The sequence below is a fragment of the Microtus oregoni genome, unplaced genomic scaffold, assembly GCF_018167655.1.
Source record: "Microtus oregoni isolate MIOR12 unplaced genomic scaffold, Mior012 000008F_ref0000371, whole genome shotgun sequence".
NCBI classification, from domain to species: Eukaryota; Metazoa; Chordata; class Mammalia; order Rodentia; family Cricetidae; genus Microtus; species Microtus oregoni.
Window position 1 is genome coordinate 54,048,019 of NW_024543067.1, and position 12,340 is coordinate 54,060,358.

The 12,340-nt window shown below is 37.4% G+C and overlaps 2 pseudogenes; one reads left to right on the plus strand and one right to left on the minus strand.

Annotated features, from left to right (window-relative positions):
* Window positions 1-3,431: 3,431 nt before the first annotated feature.
* LOC121451390 lies at window positions 3,432-4,522 on the minus strand (annotated as a pseudogene).
* Window positions 4,523-4,766: 244 nt separating this feature from the next.
* Window positions 4,767-5,689, plus strand: LOC121451391 (annotated as a pseudogene).
* Window positions 5,690-12,340: the final 6,651 nt, after the last annotated feature.

Sequence of the window (12,340 nt, forward strand, 5' to 3'; positions counted from 1 at the left end):
GTTGGGGTCAGAGTATATACTGTGTTGTTCTGAAAGACCTATGAACAGGCCAGACAAGAAAATATTTTATGGATAATCTATGAACAAATGTGACATTGGATGTGTATATATGCATCACATTTATTTCCTAAGGTTAAGTTTTCATTTTTAGTCTGTGTGGCTATGTCAAGAACAGTGTATGCTAAGTAGCAGCTTATTTTTAGTTTCCAAGTGCAGAGTTGCTGGTTTCATGTCAGGTCTGGATGAAGGGACCTCGTGCTTAAATTTCAGATTCCTTATACTTTCTCACAGATTTAATGGTTTTATAACTGTTGCTTATTTTCTGTATTAAAGAAGTAGGGTACCAAACTTCATTCTCAATCATCTTGGTGAATTAGAAAAAAAAATATTTTTCATTTTCCCTGAAGGATTTCAAATCCCTAAAGTGAAGGGAACTTGAATAAAACTTAAAACCCTTAGGAAATGATGACAGATTAATATCTAAGGAATAGTTGTAAACTATTTATCTCCATATTCGACATAAAATTACTCTCTTGAGATGTTTGTGTGATAATCTACTTTGTTTAAAACTGAGTGTATTAGAACATTAATCAAATATTAAAACTCTGACTAATCAAAGGTAAATGTGATAAAAAATTCTCTGTTACTTGAGATGACTGTTAGTTATGATAACAAATTATGACTTTTAGTTTCGAGACACTAACTAGACACATACTAGAAATATATCGGTGATTTCATCTTTCAGGATCATTCAAATAAGTAAACAATAAGGAAACACTGTATATTTTTACTTAATAAATGGGAAGTTCAGAAGTAAATTTACATTATTGTCTTCTTTAAGACTAAATTTCAGAGACCTAAGATGTAAGTCACTATTTTCCTTAGTGTGCAGTATTAAGAATCAAATGAGACTGATGTAAGTAGCCACTCAAAGTGGGTCATGGGGACTATGAAGATATGCTGATGAAGCAGCATTGTTTGTAATAGCCAGAACTTGGAAACAACCTAGATGCCCTTCAACGGAAGAATGGATGAAGAAATTGTGGAATATATACATATTAGAGTACTACTCAGCAGTAAAAAACAATGACTTCTTGAATTTTGCATGCAAATGGATGGAAATAGAAAACACTATCCTGAGTGTGGTAAGCCAGACCCAAAAAGAGGAACATGGGATGTACTCACTCATATATGGTTTTTAGCCATAAATAAAGGACATTGAGTCTATAATTCATGATCCTAGAGAAGCTAAATAAGAAGGTGAACACAAAGAAAAACATATAGACATCCTCCTGGATATTAACTTTCATCAGCTAATGAAAGGAGACAGAGACAGAGTCCCACATTGGCGTACTAGACTACAACCCCAAGGTCCAAATCAAGAGCAGAAGGAGAGAGAGCATGAGCAAGGAACTCAGGGCCATGAGTGGTGCACCCACACACTGAGACAATGGGGATGTTCTATCGGGAACTCACCAAGGCCAGTTGGACTGGGTCTGAAAAGGCATGGGATAAAACCGGACTCACTGAACATAGTGGACAATGAGGACTGCTGAGAAGTGAAGAACAATGGCAATGGGTTTTGATCCTACTGCACGTACTGGCTTTGTGGGAGCCTAGGCTGTTTGGGTGTTCACCTTACTAGACCTGCAAAGAGGTGGGAGGTCCTTGGACTTCACACAGGGCAGGGAACCCGGTCTGCTCTTTGGGCTGATGAGAGAGGGGGGAGAGATTGGGGGAGGGGAAGGGATATGGGAGGCAGTGGCGGGGAAGAGACAGAAATCTTTAACAAATAAATAAGAATGAAAGAAAGAAAGAAAGAAAGAAAGAAAGAAAGGCAGAAGATTTACGTGGATCCTTTTCCTTGGACAGAACCAAATTACTCTATATTCATGGCTTTTTCTATGACATTGGATTAGCTAAACTACTCCTGATTTTTCAGAACAATGTACTGTTCTCAGTTCATCAAGGGCTAGCTTGTTTAGAGGCTAGCACATGTTGCCAGGATATATACTTCCAATATAAGCAATGAGGGGACAATTCAAGATATGGAAAAACTGATGCTGAGAATGATGAGTCTCTCTTGGTTCTGCTCTCATATTTCATATTCCTTGGCTTTCAGGAATCACCTTTTCATATCGTAGTATTGATAGTCATCTGTGGGATGGGCATGATATTGTACTTTGTTATTTTTCTTGTTGATAATTGAGGGCAGAAAGATTATAAGAGCCAGGGGATAGATGAATATAAAGAAAAATGTTTTCTGGACACAGAATGATAGGTACATATACAAGGTTACAGTAGTTGTAAAAGCTTTCAAAGGATCTCTGCAAGTCCATTACAAGCCAACCTTCAAATTTAAAGAGAAGTTGGGAAAGAAGTCACAACTTTAGCTAAGAGCTATTGGTAGTTGTCAGGTTCTGGAAGAGGAAGAGTCAGTCTTCTCTAAGAAGGTACCCTGGTAAGTCAGCTGTCTTTCTAGTGAAAGGCTATACTTTCAAGAATATATGGGCAGCACAAATAAGCCTGATGAATAAAGAAGGATAATACAGTAGCGTAGGTAGTGAAGTATGATGGATCTGTGAATAGTTGGGGGAAGGAGAGTGAATATGATTAAAGCAAATATAAAACAATATTATATATGTGTGTGTATGTGAAAGAAATTGGATAAGAAAAACATAACTATTAGGTAAGTTCTGTAGGTGTTAATTTATAGTCCACTGTGCTACACCCCAGTCTCACTATGTAGCCCAGGCTGGTCTGAAACTTGTGATTCTCATGCCTATGCCTTCCAAGTGTTGCTACCACAAATTTTAAACACCAACTGATAACTCCTACAGGTCAAAAGTCAATGGTGTACTTCATTGTAATACACTATAAAATGTATTTCTCACCAAATTTATATTTCAAAGGCCTGATAACGTAACACCTGACAACTGAATCCACAACGATAATGTTATATCTAAAATAATTTTAATTAAAACAATTCGCGAGTACGACTAGCAGGTGGGCATTCTGACATTCCCAATACCAACTTCTAAAAGAACAGACAGGTGCTGAAAGCATGAGAGTTCAAACAGGGGTCAATACGTGGATTACCAACAAGTAGTGATGCGTTCAACTGGAGGTCTCTCAGCAAGGTATGCAGCAGTTAACTGACCTGCTATACCTACTGCTTTTTTTCCAAACAACAAACACAAAAACACTCATTTTAGAAATCTTTTAGGCATTTTCAATGGTTTCTGAATTATTCTTAGGAAGCTCTGGTTTATTTGTATAGAGTTTGATGTATGTTTCCATCTTTAAATCCAGATCATGTTTTATATTAAAATTTATGTTAAGCAAAGCCAAATTACTTGACCTCTGCTCTGTCAATGTGTTCCACAGATATGCCTTGAGATGCTTTCTTCCATTTTCATCGAGCTCATTCTCTACTTGTGTAGACGGCCTGGGGGTATTTTTCTAATAGTCTGGAAGCAACAACTTTCATTTTGGAAGAAAACCCACTGGACACAATGTAGGCCTGACCACGGCAATAGTCCATATTCAACCCCCACTTCTCAGTTATTGTAATGTGAAATTTCACAGTCAAAATCTCTGCCTCGGCTTTATAAGGCAGGAAGCCCACGAACTCCTCTCTCAGGTTGTAAGCTTCATCGACAAACGTCACCAGCAGGAGTACCTGCTACTTTCCTGCTATATCCACCACGTCGTCTGTGATGATAATAAAGAAGTGTGAGTCTCTCCCTTCCGTGAATGTCTCCTCCCGGATGCAGCTCTACCGGATCGCCAGCTTCTCTCTCTGCTGAGATTTAGAGCAGAATTCCGTGTTCACCTGTTCACCACTGTGATCTCAAATCGCTTCCACAGGACCTCTTCTTTAGAATTGATCTGGCACTCCAGCCGGGCCTGAAAGTTGTCTGGAGCAAAGAGGCCTTCTGGGACCTCATCAGCCTCATGCCCATCCAAGGGTATGTTCTGCTTCCCCATTAGGATCAGGATCTCAAATAACAATTTGAGGTATTCTTTGTTCTTCTCTTCAAGTGTGAGAGGTAACACGCTTTCATCCTACTGGTGCCCCCGCTCTGCACTGGGGTTCTGCGCAGCCCCTCCTCTGCGTGCGCACCCTGGCAGAGCCGGCAGGCCAGGCCTGCCCAGTTCCCTTCCGCTGGCCTGGAGGGTGGCCTTGCTGCCCTGACGAGGCGGGGAGGGCTGGACCAGCTGGTGGCTAGACGACCATGCCGAACTTCTGCGCTGCCTCGAACTGCACAGGGAAGAGCAAGCAGTCGGACCAGGCCTTCTTCAGGTTCCCTTGGGACCAGACCAAATGCCAGAATTCGGTTGAAAATTGTAGGAGAGCAGACTTAGAAGACAAAACACCCAATCAAGTAAATAAAGATTAACAACTATGCGCCAAACACTTTGGGACCTCTATGATTTGTAGAACTAGTCCTTATTGTACAGTCTAGATAATGCAATACCAACAATATTTGATCTCACCAGTCATTTGAACAATCCACATAACTGACACAGAAAACGAATAAAAGAGTTGAGTGAAGGTTAAATCAGAACACTGATACAGAAAAATAAATGAGGAAACTTTTGAAGAAGAACAGGAAACTAACAGCACTGCTCAGAACCCCAGTGTAAAGAAGCAAATTCTGTAGGTGTTAATTTATGTTACATTCAAGGCTGTTGTGGGAATGGCTGCATTTCCCTCTAACATGATTCTTCTTGACTGTGTGCGTAGATTCCTTTAAAGAAGAATGGCTCCTGAAAATAACTCTTCAGTGACTGAATTTTTTTCTGGTGGGAATAACAGAGGAGCCTGATCTCCAGTGCCCACTCTTCATCCTCTTTCTGGTGATGTACGTGATCACTGTGTTGGGAAATCTCGGATTGATCATCTTGATTGCACTGAATTCTCACCTTCACACCCCAATGTACTACTTCCTCTTTAACTTGTCCTTTGTTGACCTCTGCTATTCATCTGTGTTTTCACCCCAAATGTTTATGAGCTTTATATCAGAGAAAAACATTATTTCTTATAGTGGATATATGACCCAGCTTTTCTTTTTCAGCTTTTTCTCTATTTCTGAGTGCTATGTGCTAACCTCAATGGCTTATGATCGCTATGTGGCCATCTGTAACCCACTGTTGTATGATATTGTCATGTCTTCTAATTTATGTTTGAACCTTATGCTTGGTTCATATTTGATGGTATTTTCTGGTGCCATGGCTCACACTGGATGCATCTTGAGACTGATTTTCTGTGGTGCAAACACCATCAATCACTACTTTTGTGACATCCTCCCTTTGCAGCTCTCCTGCACCAGTACTTATATCAATGAGCTGGAGGATTTTGTTGTCGTGGGTATCAACATCATTGTGCACAGCATCACCATCTTTATTTCTTATGGTTTCATCCTCTCCAATATTTTCCATATAAACTCCACTGAAAACAGGTTCAAGGCCTTCAACACCTTCAGTTCCCACATAATTGCTGTTTATCTATTCTTTGGGTCAGGTGCATTTATGTATCTCAAATTCTCCTCTGTCATGTCAATGGATAAAGGTAAAATATCTTCTGTCTTTTATACCAATGCAGTTCCTCGGCTGAATCCTTTAATAAACAGCTTGAAGAAAAAAAGTTACCTTGAAAAAGACACTGACTAAAAGAAAGTATTAATCTGAAAGAGTGTCTTTGTCACACAGTTACAGTATTTGGAAAGTCAGTTTTGTTAGTTCCATTTGTGTATCCATTATCTTGCCCTAATATTTTGGTAATTGAGTGAAAACATTTGAATGCCCTTTCAACAATGTATTTCTGTTTTTTAAAGTTATTGACTTCTACTGCCTACCTTTGGCATGATCAATTTCTCATGTTCTTTCACATGTACATTAAAAACTCTAGCAGGGGAATTTGTGAATTTAAAATTATGGTCATTTTCATTTTTTCTTCCCACGACAGAAGATCAATGTCTGATAACGGCCACACCTCACAATGTTTGGTTAGAACTCTGGCAAGTAATTGGAAGTACTTGTCTGGAATCACCTTTAGAAACCTGCAGCTATGGTGTGTTTCTATTATGGGCATTCTGTCTTCCACTGGAGAATGTCCCCTTTACAAATCAGAAATGAAAGGTTCCATAGTAAATAAAATTTTCCCACTCATGTACACAAGCACTATGAACTAAACATCTTTAAGCAAGGAGTTCTCTTAGTTAATTTGCCATTTTGAATTTTGTATTTTTTTCTGAAATAGAGGACATATTTTGAGTCAGATTAATTTGGAAATGATGGATGAACTGAGGAATTTAAACTTGAAAGAACTATTTAGAGAATAAGCTAAGTTATGATAAAGTTTTTTTATAAAACATGATGTTCAATTATGACTCTGATAAAAGGGCAAAAATAATCACCTGTAGGACACTAATTCAATAAAAGAAGGCTACTACAAAATGAAGAAAGGATTTGAAATCACACTATTAAAGCACAGATGATACATTTTAAAGATACCATGTAAATATTTTGTTATTATTTCATTTTTACAAACTTTATTACATACTTTTTATTTTAAAGTATAGCATAGGCAGTCCACTTGTCTATTGTGTTAGTCTCTTGTCATAATTAAATCTTGAGTTACAGTTCAGAAAGACCATCAATTTATTAATCTTAAAAATATTCACCTGCTGGAATTTTATTTAATATTCATTTATATATTTACATATTTTAAATATATAATAGTTATATAAATATTGCAAAGTATTACATGTTCTTTTATTTTTGGTCCACTATCAGGCAGTGATGGCTCATGCTTTTAATCCCATCACTCAGGAGGCAGAGACAGATGGATCTCTGTGATTTCGAGGCCAGTCTAGTCTACAAGAGCTAGTTTCAGAACAGGCTCCAAAGCTACAGAAAAACTGTCTTGAGAGAAGCAATACATTTTATAGGGTAGTAGCCATAAACAAAGGACAATGAATGTATAGTTCAAGATCCTAGAGAGGCTAAGTAATGAGGTGAACCCAGAGAAAAACATATATAGACCCACCTGGAAATTGGAAACAGAAAAGATCGCCTGACAAAAAATGGGGACATGAGGGCAGAGGGTAGAGGGAAGGAGAGAAGGAGAAAAGAAGGGGAGAAGTGGAGGGTTGGGAAGAACTTGAGGAAATGAGATAGTCGTGATGGAGAAAGGACAGATATGAGAGGAAGGAAAGAAATATCTTGAGGGAGCCATTATGAAGTTCTTGTCTTATTAATACATACTAGATAAGATAATTTCTTTGAGTTTTTTTTATTATTATTTATTTATTTATTTATTATATATACAATATTCTGTCTTGTGTATGTCTGCAGGCCAGAAGAGGGCACCAGACCTCATTACAGATGGTTGTGAGCCATCATGTGGTTGCCGGGAATTGAACTTAGGACCTTTGGAAGAGCAGGCAATGCTCTTAACCACTGAGCCATCTCTCCAGCCCTGTTCATTCTTTGAGTTTTATAGTAATCATAAAATGAAAAATCCATAGCAAATGTAAAAAATGGAAAAGATTCAAATATAATCATCTCTAAAAACGATATTACCATAACATACCAGTTCACAGAAGATAGTAAATGGGAAAAACCTGTCATAAAAACAACAAAATAATTTAGTAAAATAGCATTACGACATCTTCAACTATTAGTGATCATATAGAAAATAATCAACAAATCCTTATGTAAAAGATATAGCATGATTCAATATAGCAAAGCAAGATACATACATATTATGTCTACATATGACTCACTTTTATTTTAAGGAAATGTATAGAATGAAAGTGAGTGAGGTAACACAGACACAGAAAGCCAAACAGTATGCATTCACTCATAAGTGGATATTAGATGTAAAACAAAGGATAACCAAACTACAACCCACAATTACAGAGAAGCTAATTAAAAAGGAGACCCTAAGAGGGACGCATATGGAGGGTCCCAGAAGAAAAATAGCTACAATCTCCTTGGTAAACCACAAGAGGGGTAGATGGGTTGATGTTTAGGTGGAGGGGATAGAGAGTAGAAACATGAGAATCAAGAAGACCATGTTCGGGGATAGATGGAGAGGGGAGCAATGAAAGAGATATCTTGATAGATGAAGCCATTATGGGGTTAGGAAAAAAAACAAGTGCTAGGAAAATTCCCAGGAATCGGCAAGGATGACCCTGACCAAGACTTTTAGCAATAGTGGAGAGTGTGCCTGCACTGGCCTTCCTCTAGAATCAGATTAGTGATTACCCTACTGGTCATCATAGAACCTTCATCTAGTAACTGATGGATGCGGATGCAGTGATTCACAGTCAAACATTAAGCTGAGCTCCTAGAATTAGTTGAAGAGAGGGAAGAGGAATCATATGAGCAAGGGGGTCAAGATCATTATTAGGAAAACCACAGAGACATATATGACCCAAGCAAGTTGGAACTCACAGTCTATGGACTGACAGCTGGGGAACCTGCATGGGACCGAAGTTGATCCTCTGAATGTGAATGACAGTTATGTAGTTTGATTTGTTCCATAGGCTGGCAGTGGCACCAGGACCTATCCCAGGTGCATAAATTGGAGTTTTGGATCCATTCCCTATGGTGGATACCTTGCTCAGTCTTCAGTCTCAAGTCGGTATGCCAGATCTTGTTGATTCCCCAAGGCAGGCCTTACCCCCTCTGAGGACTGGGTGAGGAAAGAAAAGTGGGATAGATAAGATAAGGGGTGGAAAAGGGGAAGGAGGGGGAATTCGTGTTGGCCTGCAAAACAAAAAATAATTTTATTAATACAAAAAAGAAAAAAAAAGAAAGTGGTGAATGGACAAAAACATTCTTTGTAAATATAATATGAATTAAATATGAATGAGAAAGTTACATCTGACAAAAATGGATGCTAGGTCAAAATATATAAATTGAAACAATAAACATGCCATATAGTGAAAAACTGTCAATTCATCATGATTTTATATTAAGAAAGAAATTTGAGAGGGAGTTGTAGGGGAGGTGCTCGGTGGCAGCTGTGACAGGGAGTGGGAATGCATATTTCCATGATACATTGTATATATGTATAAATGTTTTAACAATTTTATTGTAATATTTATTTAGAATTTGATACATGAATACTTCCACCCATAATCTTTCCCTTCTAACTATCTCTCAAGTAATGACCCTTTGTTATTCATTGGTGTTACACACAAACACACACAGAATCATACACATGCACATACACACATCCCTTAATGAGTACAATTAGTGATTCTTATGTTCATGCATTTGGGAATAACCATTTAAGATAGACTATCACTTGCAATAATTCTTTATTATATTTTATAATATATAAAAGTTTAAAAATAGGCAATTTAACTCGACTTTGATATAAGAAATTGCATTTTGAGTTAAATATTTAATATTAAAGAAACTCTAGACATGGATAAGTTGGTTGTAAACTTTACCAAAAGTTTTCAGTTCTCAAACTGTCGCCTAAAAATAAATAGCAACAAAAATATTATAATCTTTGTGTAAGTGAAACATTCCCTAGATTCTAAACCCAGCAGAAAAACTGTAAGAAGAAATTGGACATCAACACACTTTTTAAATGATGACATATTCTTTTCTTAAAATTTCAGCACATTTCATAAATGTAAATGTTAAGGATATTACTTAAAACTTAAAAGAATAGCTAAATGATTTTAGGGATCTATGAAACTCCTAAAGAATAGTTAAGTGATTGAATTAAATTATATAAACAAAAATTCAGACTAATGGGACTATGGTTGTGAAAAAGTTACAAATAACTCAGACGTAAGATTTATCTCTCATTATTTTTAGTCTCTAACTTCATGGGTCGGTCAGTATCCTCATCCATGTACACATTTGAATATGCATTAAATCTGTTCACAGTCTGCACAGTCAATAGAAGTTACCAACCTGTAGGGAATATTATGGTGTCTTTATTTTGATATATCCTTCTTTGAGAATTACATACAATTATAATATATTCCGGTGATTTTCACTGTCATCACCCACTCTTCTTCCACTTCCAGTTCCATTGAAACGTTCTTCTTCCCAACAAATCCCTGTCCTACTTCCATGTTATTTTTCTCTTGACTTCAGGTTTGGTTGCATCTCACTGTGTTTAGTTAGGGTTTTTTATATTAGCAAATTTAGGGTTTGTTACTAAAAGATGGAAAACTTACCAGCAGCTATACCACTGGAAGCCATGACTCCTTTATCAGTCAATAACTGTCTTTTTTTTTTTGTTTTTTTTTTTGTTTTTTTTTTTTCTTGTTTTTCGAGACAGGGTTTCTCTGTGGCTTTGGAGCCTGTCCTGGAACTCGCTCTGTAGACCAGGCTGATCTCGAACTCACAGAGATCCGCCTACCTCTGCCTCCCGAGTGCTGGGATTAAAGGCGTGTGCCACCATCGCCCGGCTCAATAACTGTCAATAATTCTTCAGGAAGTGGTAGGTTCTCATAATGTCCCTACTATCCATGACATAATGATGATAGGGCAGTCTTGTGATGGTCATATGGGGGTCACCATATTTATTGCAAGCTCATGAGTGCAATGGTTATGTCATGTTCCAATGACATTCAATATTTCACCCCTCTCCTTTGGTCTTGCATGTTTTCTTGATTCTCTTCAGTGATGTTTCCTGAGACATGGGAGTAATACAGATGTCCCCTATAGAGATACACACTCAACTCTCAACTATTACCACTCTTATGGGTCTCAGCATTAACTCTGCTACTCATTACTAATCAAAACATCTCTACTGAAGATTAGGGAAATCTAATATATGAATAGAAGCATGCATTTAAAAATCCAATATAACATCATGCTAATTAGTAAAACAAACTTAGTAGGTTTCCTGCCAAAGCTTATGCCCATCCTTTCCATGGCCCTCTAAGGAAGGTTAGAATACTATCCAGAATTCCCTCCTGTGGAGTGAATCTCAACTATTGAATGATTGTATACTCTTAGGACAGTTACACTAATATTGGTCTAATGAGTACATCGTCATGGCAGGAAGATTTTACAGATTCTAAAGTTCTTATTTGGGTAATAATGTTGATAACTTTTCTTCCCCAGCATCCTGCATGACACATTCTGCCATGACAAAAAATAGCAAACAAAGTAGATGCTTTCAGTTCAATTCTAGTTTGATTTCTCTGTGTCCTGTCATTAAAATTAATGGTGCCTTCAGCAATAGAATCTATTCTTAGTTGGCAATCAAGACCCACAGCAATGCCCTTTATTGCATATATAACCACAAATCATAAAGAGGTATTGCACAACTGGCAACCATATGTAATTTTCGGGGAGTTGTGTTGTTCACTCCTGCATGGTATCTTACTGAGCTTCTTCTGGTTTGCTAGAACATTGTGATTAAAGGTCATTTGAGGGAAAAAAAAGCATTATTCAGTTTGAATCTCTACAGCACAGTCCATTATTAAAGAAAGTCAGGGCAATAACTCAAGGCAGGAGCCTGGGAGCAGGAACAGAAGTAGAGGCCATGGAGTAAAACTGTTTACTGGCTTCCTTCTCAGGGCTTGCTCATTTTAATTTGTTATATAGCTCAGAACCTGCCCATGGGTGGTCTCACCCGACTGTGGGCTAGGCCCTTTAATAGCAATCATCAATCACAAAAATGCCCCACAGAACAATTTTATGAAACTATTTTCTCAACTGAGGATTTCTTTTCCCAGATGATCCAAGCCTAGGTAAAAGTTACATAAAAATTAGTCAACATGAATGTTGTCCCCATTAAAATTTTCTTGAAATTACACTTCCAATTTATCTTTCTGTTTAACATATAGAGAATCAGTGAAACTGTCACTATTTGAGAGAAGTAGCAATAATGTAGCCATTAATGTGCCTTTAACCATAATAATGTATATCTTTATTGGTTCTCAAGAAAGGTATAGATTCTCTTAAAGACAAGTATACACTCAGATTAATCATAGATGTGGTGTGTTTATTAATGCAAATTGTATGCACTGACCAAACCTAATTGCTAGTTATCCATTCAATCCCATGCATCCCATGGGAAACCAATAGGTGCAGTCATGATTAACAGCAAAACGGAGGTTTTTCCAAAATTAAAAGTGTGTATATCAAGTGCTATAGCTGCTTCACTTCTGGATGCATAGTCCAGGAGTAATGATTTTTAAACTGTAGCATATAAAAGAAACTCTGTTTTCAAGAACATATTGTTCTATGAAAACAAAATGAGTTTCCACTATTTTTAAAACATCACTGAACATATATCAGAGATGCAGACATGGTTCCATGAGGCCATTGTTGCTCTTTCAAATAA